The following is an 8,903-nucleotide window of genomic DNA, read 5'->3' on the forward strand; positions in this document are numbered from 1 at the left end:
TGTGTCATTTGGGATTTTTTTTTTTTTTTTGCCAGTTTCTGTTGATTCAGGTAGTTGTAACGCAAGTGTTATGTTGTAACGCAAGTTAAAGCACATGTAATTCAGTTTGTGTTCCATCACCTTAAACTGTGTGTCTAAAATTCCAAGGTAACTAGTAAATAGAGTAGTAATTCACCCTATCAAATTGTGAATGTAATTAAGAGAAAAGTAAACAGCCCTGGGCAGGCAATAACACGAAGTGGAGTTGATTCAAGCAAACTCTCCGAAAGTACTTAGTGAAATTAGACCAGAACCGATAACTTCTTACCAAACTTAATTAGTTCAGGCACTGCATTCCAGGCTGTCTATAGTAAGGCTGTCCCATCCTAGGTTTTTGTTCTTGGCACATGCGATGCTTCTCAACTGCTTTTTTATCACTGCTATTTGTCATACCAAGACATGCACCAGTCTAATACAGTGGATGATATTTTAAAAGCTGTCGTTGATCTGAAAAGGAAAAAGAAGCCACAGAAAATCTATGAAACAAGTTCAGAGAGAAGACACATGATTGAGATATACTTTATGTCAAAAACAACTAACGGTGCTTTTCTTTGACAACGCAAATGACACGCAAAACCCGAAAGCAAAGGGGGGAGCAGGCACACTGGTGTGAACTGAGAATTCTGTGTTTTCTCAATGCGGCCCCCGCTCCAAACCTTGCTGATGTGAAGGAAAGTCATGCAGTGGTGACTTTTGCCCGTCAGCATCGGGGAGTCCAGCTCCCTTGTCTGCTTAAGCCTCTTGATATGAGTGTGAAAGCTGTTGTTAATAAAAGTTTCAAAGGGAGAGATGAAAAGGAGGAGAAATTGAGCAGCCTGGGCAGCATTATTCTCGCTCTGTATGGTGGCTGCCCTGGCGGAGGTGTACCGCTGACTGCAGGGGCTCGCAGAGGTCGGCGGAGATGTCGCCACCGTCGCCCAAGGGCAGGGGCGAAATCACTCGCCTCTCACAGGCTTCAAAGAGCTGGGCAATTACACTCAAGTAGCCAAATGAATAGATGTCTCAGCTTGCCAGCAGTTTCTTTAGAAAAACAGAGGAGGCCTTTGAGAGGGAGAGGAGGGGAGAGCCACACCTTATGAGTAATGTGTAACAACACGTTTGATAATTGCAGAGGGAAAAAGCTGCCCGTCTTCTATCCCGAAAAAAGCAACCCGCGCCAGCCGCTGGCTCTAATCGCAGACAGAAAAACCGGAGAGAAAAAGGCAGAGTGGCAGTGCTCCATATGAGCAATATTGTTTAGAGAAGGCATCCATTGTGAATGCTACTCTCGAGCAGTGGCACATACGAAGTCAGCTTCCCATTGAGTGGGCTGAAAAGGGCCTTTGATTGGAAATTGCTGTGGCAGGAGAGCACACCTGCAGAGAGTGCTCTATAGAGCCTTTTGGAGGGCCCAGCAGCTGCCAGAGCTGTAAGTCTGAGCACCTAGTGGGTCGAAGAATAGAAGCTGTGGAGTCTTTGAATGCAAAGCCACTTAGTAACAGAAGGCATGTGCCAAGCTTGCAAAGGCAGAATGAAAAGTGCCCTTCGGAGTTGACTAAATATCAGGGGGGCACTTCTTCGAAACTCCCAAAGCCCCCTCTTGCACTTCTATTTGTGAGAACAATAACAGACCTGAGAGCCCAAACCGCAGAAATATACCAACAATCGCCAGGGAGAGGGGCGAGGAACTCAGCCGGAGTGTGGAAGCCATCAATTACACAGAGCAAAAGTTAAAAACCCAGCGGGACCAACGCATTAGAATGCAGAGATATGCAGGCCTGCAGGCGATGGACGGCTCTACTGTGCTGTGGTCGAGGCCCCAGAAATGTACTGTGTGGAAGAATATGGACCATGACTGAGAACATTCGACCACAAGCCTTGGTTTTATGCAAGGTTCCATCTTTCATTGTTTGGAACGCTATCTTTTGGAGGCTTGTATAATGCGGATTTGCTCTTAAAGGGACCGTTTACTCACGCTCATATCATTCCAAACTTGTGTGACTTTCAAAAGAAGATATTTTGAGAAATGCTGTTTCCATTATATGGACAAAAACATAATATCTTCTTTTGAAGAGAGAACGACACGAGGGTGAGTAAACATTCACAGAATTTCCATTTTTGGCTGAACTGTCTCTTTAAAGATACAACTTGTTGAATGCAGCATAGTCTCCATATAAACCCAACATAGGGTTTAACAAGACTTCCACTGTATACCACTTTGGAAAATCTCATCTGAAAGACTTCAAGGGATCAAAAGCAGTTGACTGTCCGGGCACTGAGGTCCCAGATCCCCTTGCGTTTTTTTGGCTGAATCCCTCTGAAGGCACCGCCTGACACATAGAGACCCATGTGCAAGAATCACACAAAGCATTGTCAATTGAAGTATCTCCCAGCAGCTAATTTATGATGCCCTCAAAGCAATTTTCACAGTCAGAAAAGTGCAATTGTATTTTCCAGCTCATTAAACCCAAGCACAACAAAGCTTTCATCCTCCCGCAACCCCCTCCCTCTCTTTCCACCCCTCCAACCCACAGTCTGCATTTCAAAAGAGGCAACATGAAAACACAAGCCTTCGCTAAGTGTAAAATACAAATTTTGCTCTCATTTCTATGTTTTTACGGTCACCACCAGGAATCTCTCTGTGCGTACAGCACGGATGAGAGCGCAGGGGCTTGAAGTGTTCATAAATGTGGCACAGCTCAGATTCAGTGAGAATTTAAGGCTTGTTTATTCAGAGGGCCTCTTTGCTCTCCTCCCTCCCCTTTGTTCTGGGTTTCATGGGAGGACTTGGAAATTGTAATCTCAGGACAATCAGCCTGACTTATTTGTTCAGGCCCTGTCTCACTCGTAATCGCAGTAAACCCTTTATATCATGCGAGTACCTGTTAAAGAGCCTCACTGTGTGGTGCCTGCATTCCCCGGCCTCTGAAATCTCCCTGCTTGAAACACTCTCTCAGTCTCAAGTGCTTAATAAGTGTTAGCAGTTAAATCAATCTCATGTTAAAAAGTGATCTTGATAGATGGGTCTTGTTTAGTTTTGATCTTTGTTTGTAGGACTAGAAAACAGTTTGTTTCTGGGTTTCTTTACAAGTAAAGTGGGAATGATGCTACAATATGCTGACTATGACTTCTTTTCTTGTCTGTTTTTGACTGTAAACCTCCGAGCTTCTAATTATAAACAAGAATCAGCATATCTGCCACAAAGAAATCAGGAATTGCATTTGCAATGATTCAAATGACAAACAGGTCATTAAATACACAGAAGTAACAGTGACATGTAGACAAATGCTTTCAGAGTGGTTGACAAGTAAGGTCTGCACAGGAACAGCCCCCTTTGATGCAATAATACATCTCTGCTGAGGGATATGTGCTCTGAGGAACATTAAGTGCTGGTTTTCTGTCAGGCCTCAATCAAAGTTGGGCTGAAGAACCAAAAGGGATAATTCACACTTCTGTGAAAACCTAACTCATTGATTCATACGGAGAGATTTTGCGGACAGAGTGAGAGTGGATGGAGCATTCGAATTTGTGGTCACATTCTTTGGTTCCTCACTAAACCACGAAATGGCCACAATTAGTTTCTCATCCCAACAGTCAAAACCATGTGACCACGCTCATCGTCCTTTGCTTTCCCTCAAAAATCTTGGCTTGAATCCACAGCTAAAGTCCAGAAAAATTGCCTCAATTGTCCGCCGTCATCTTTGTGGTGCATCTTAAGTGTTATTTGCTTTTTAGTGTAATGGATATTACATTTCCACTGGAGTAGAAGAGAAAAGGAGAAAGTGACTGTAAATGCCAGTAAATTAAAAAATATGCTTAGTCTGTCAGGGCATGCAATTAAACTTGATAAACTTGAACATTTAGGCAATTCCCTCACAGCATGCTTTATAAATGATCCTGACATGAAAATGACACTGCAAAACCTCATCTCATTTTCTCAAAATCTACTTGCACACAACAATATCCTCTCATTAAAGGGGCAGTTCATCCAAAAATTCTGTCATCATTTACTCACCCTCATGTTGTTCCAAACCTGTATGACTTTCTTTCTTCTGTGGAACACAAAAGAAGATATTCTGAACAACATTGTATGGAAAAAGACATCGGGACATATCCCAAGATTTCTTAAAGAAAAAACCTGAAAGGGGTATAAATAACATGAGGGTGAGTAAGTGATGACAGAATCTCTCACTTCATTAAAAAGTCTGATAACAAAAAATTATATTCATATATACAAATTCATATTGTCTCTCATTAGAAAAATAATGTCTACACTAGAAAAACATCTATTTCTTTAAAAAACAAAATATAAACCAATGAATGGTGTAACATTGTATGTGTTTATTTTCATTGCTGACTACAGAATTATTTCATTTCCTCTTCTTTGTTTCCCTTTTGTGCTTTGTAGCTAGTAAAGTTAGCCAGCTAACAAGCAGTAAAATAACTAAATACTGTCCCCAAAAGAGTCATTAATTTGGTTATGCTGCTATAAATGATGTTTCAGTTGAGTTTCAGACTAGGGTTGGTGTTTGCATTATTTTAAATAAAATACCATATATTTTTATTGTACATACATATCTGATATACACTTGTTCATTTGCACAAAACACTCAATGACCACAAATCAGTATCCATGACCAGTAATGTGCAGTGGCGGCTCGTGGGTTTTAAAATAGAGGAGGCACACTAATTGTATTGGTCTGGGATCTCTGCCGATTATTATTTGCTTAACCACTTTAAAATGGCTTTTTGGTTGCTTTTAGTCAGAAAACGTAAAGAAAACGACATACATCCATTTTCACCTTAAAATTATGGGGAGGCTGTGCCTTCCCTGCCTCCCCCGACGAGCCGCCACTGGTAATGTGTATTAGTCTGCATAAAAATGGCCGGCTGAATTAATAGGTTCATGGCTCTCAGCTGGAATGCTCAGCAGTTCATGGGCGGCTTATCCTTATAATTGTTCGAAAACATGAGTGCGACAGTTGAGCTAAAGCAGGCAAGACTTTTCTGTGGGGAAGTCAAATGGCTTTAGGATTGGGGCCATGATGTTAGCCTAAACTGATTGGGTCAGGTCAAGCTCTTGTTAAGTCAAATAAAAGGTCAAGATACTTTCTACTTATCCGTGTCACCCGAGGCCTCTGATTTAAGTGCCCCCTCTGGGCAGCGTAAAAAATTTAAGGAAACCCTATGCGCATGGACATAAACACAAGCCCAACTTGCCACAGCAGTTTCCCTTTTGAGGTAGTTAAGCATTTATGAGGCCTGACCTCCGCCGGTTTCACTCGCAACAACCCATTGGGTTCTAGTTCAAAAAGATGTCAAGAGAACGCTGGTCAGAAAGTGAAGAAATACTAGAGAAATAACTTGACCCAGGCTTTTTTTCTAAACTGCTTATCTTAAGCAACAACAGGTTTTATTCTGTTTAAACAATCTACCACTATTCACAGATGACAACCTGTATTTTAAAGGCATATTAATGCTTACATGTCACAAAAAAAAAACAGACATATGCATTTTTGTTGGTAAGAAAGCATTTCTCAAGATCATCAAGATCAAAGTGATTTGACAGACTCAAATCATTTGCAAGCAATAACCTCCTACCACTAAATGACATGGACATACGGAATGGAAAAATAAAATAAAATAATAATTATCAAAATGCTGGATGTGACCAACACACTCTCAGGTGTAGAAAAACAAACATGATAAACTTAAAAAATAAAATACTTTATAGTGACTAGAAAAATAATAATGGAAAGAGACAACAAAAAAGAATACAAGGAAAATGTGACAGAGCGACATAGATTTTTAATTAAAAATTTTTTTATTAAACAACACTTTTTGGAGGCTTGGGATTCAATTGCTGCTCTTGTTTGTTGTCACTGATACAGCAATAATCATTATCCAAGAGGTAATTCTCCCCAGACTTGGCAAAATCATGATTTTGAGATATAAATGATAGTTTTAATTTTTCCTCAGAGGGATACAGCTGTTGCACTCTGCCTACTTCTGTCACATCAACACTTCATCTTGGCCACCATTTCACAGAGGGTTATAACTGTGTCCCTTTGTGCTTTTGACAAGAGTTTAAGGTTCCAGTTGCCTCTATAAAACCCGGGAACAATACTCAGATGTAATCCTGTTGGAGCTTGATGCCACTTGCTGGATTTTTATGCGAGCGGTCAGTTAACGGACATAATGTCCCTTGTGGCAACTTCATCTTAAGTCGACTTTTCAAAGTGCTCTTTAGCATTTACGCAAATGGATACTCTACAAAACTTGATTCTCACTATTGTGATCACCCTGAGAACACAATGAGAGTTACTTAAACACATACTCACAACAGACTAAAGGAGACTGCAGTTTCTAAAATTTTTAAAGAGGTACAATTAGCGCAATTGCTCTATAGCTCGTTTGCATTCAAGCCTCTTGAGGTTTTGAATCTTTGCACTGGATCAGCCAACTTTCAGTCACACTGTGAAAATGTCCATTCTACTCCATGGCGACCGTGAAGGACTGATCTGCTTTCAAAGTCTATAATAACTTCTGACATAGTTTACTTGACTCCACGCTGTGACAGAAATGTCTTCTGGAGTCAAAGGCGGAAATCTCTGAAACAGGGCACCACTTTGGAAGCCTAAAGCCAAACACAGTGAGATTATACTTCAAGGGGGATTTTTTCCCCAAAAAGGTATATGTATAAAAATGTGAATGATAATAGGATAGATATAGAATATTCTGAATATTTTCCTGCATAGTTATGTTGATTTTACAGACTCAAATCCTTTGCAAGCAATAACCTCCTACCACTAAATGACATGGACATACGGAATGGAAAAATAAAATAATAATTATCAAAACTTACATCTTGGGCAAGAACCTAATATGCACAAAAGGCTGAAAATCAGCCAAATTTAAGGACAGCCATGGAGAGACTGCACCCCACTAAGACACCGCTTGATATAGAGATGAAAACGCTCAAAATTGGACTACTGTAATGTGCGTATGTAAATCGATATTGACAAGCCAAAGTATTATCCACAGAACAAGATCTGATTAAAAAAACAAAAACCTTGAAGCCAAAAGTTCAAGTTCTGTGCCTTGGAGTATTCGAAAACACTGATCTCATTTAAAATGGTTACTTGTGCCCTTTGAAACCTCTGCAAGGATTTTCTTTGATCGGCTAAAAGCCCATGATTATCATAACATGATGCCAATACAATCTGTACGGATAAGCCGTAAGATTTAATGTTTGTAGACGGCCCATTTTAGCAGAGACTACAGAAAAGCATAGACTTGGTTATGAAGATGGAAATCTGTGAAGATGACAGTCTGAGATTTTATATGCTTAGAAGTATTGCTTTCTCAAAGGTTTTCATGGTCCAAATAGAAATGAGGCACATATCAGAAAGACACTAACATGCTAGGATGAGATCACAAAATAGAGCTGTAAAACCACTGAGATGAGATGAGATGAGATAGGTAGGTGTGTGTGTGTGTGTGTGAGGAGGCTGTTGCCTTTCTGTACTATGGAATAGCCACACATCTGTGAGTGGCTCGACGTACAGCATGTCAGCACGGCTGAAGAGGGTATGAAACGTCTTGAACTATCAATGTCAGTTGAGCCAACACGATGCCAATTTAAACAGAACATCAACTATATCACACACTTGTGTACGAATACTATTGCATCATACAAGATACTGGCATGATTCTGAAACATTAGTCTAAATTGGCATTAAAAAGACATTTAATGTCATGTAAATCTGCCATATTTATTTAACTATGCAACTATGCACACTTAAGTTTGCTTATGTCCAGTGAACTAGGAGCAAACAAAAATTTATCACTGTATAACTGACACAACTTTTCCCAACAATTTTCCCTTTGAAAAGATGCATTTTCCAACCACAAGAGTCTCTCAGCAATCAGCATAGAATTCTGCTTGGCTTTATTTTTTTAAACATGAGAATCAAAGCTAAGGATGCATGAGAAATCTATGTAACCCCCCTTGGACATAGACAAACATTCCATCAAGAATCAGATCTTTGCAAAACTTTGAACTCATGCACAGAGGACTAACATAAACAGTATTGTACTGCTTAAGAGCAATTGTTCCACTGGCAGAGCAATAGGCAAGTCATGAGGGATTCCCAAAGAGTAACATTGGGTGTTTACATTTCAAGTAATTATACTAACCTCAAGAAGAGTAACAGGAAAAATTAATTATTCAATAAAAAAGGTTGAGAGTCAAGGGAGACTGGAGGAAAGTTACGCATGACACTGAATTCCCCAGAGATTAAATAATGTCCTGAGATGACGGCAAAGGAAATTATATATATATATCTTCAGAAGCATTTTACAGTCCACTTGTACAATTGTAGTATCAAAAAGCAAATATATCATGTCTCACATTAATGCCACGTAAATGCCAAGAATATTTAGTTTATCCTATGGCAACTCTACTGAAATAATTTAGCAGTAAGCTAAATATGTGCTCTTTAACTAATAATTTTGCATACAAAAAAAAAAAAAATCTGCCAAAAAAAAAACGAACCTTAAAGGGGGAATCATTGTAAAACAGCTTTTAAAATCACTTGAACATAAACAGTATTGTACTGCTTAAGAGCAATTGTTCCACTGGCAGAGCAATAGGCAAGTCATGAGGGATTCCCAAAGAGTAACATTGGGTGTTTACATTTCAAGTAATTATACTAACCTCAAGAAGAGTAACAGGAAAAATTAATTATTCAATAAAAAAGGTTGAGAGTCAAGGGAGACTGGAGGAAAGTTACGCATGACACTGAATTCCCCAGAGATTAAATAATGTCCTGAGATGACGGCAAAGGAAATTACTTAATAGCTATATAGAAGCAAAAGGAAAC

The sequence above is a fragment of the Sinocyclocheilus anshuiensis genome, unplaced genomic scaffold (assembly GCF_001515605.1).
Source record: "Sinocyclocheilus anshuiensis isolate Anshui unplaced genomic scaffold, SAMN03320099.WGS_v1.1 scaffold204, whole genome shotgun sequence".
Classification (NCBI taxonomy): domain Eukaryota; kingdom Metazoa; phylum Chordata; class Actinopteri; order Cypriniformes; family Cyprinidae; genus Sinocyclocheilus; species Sinocyclocheilus anshuiensis.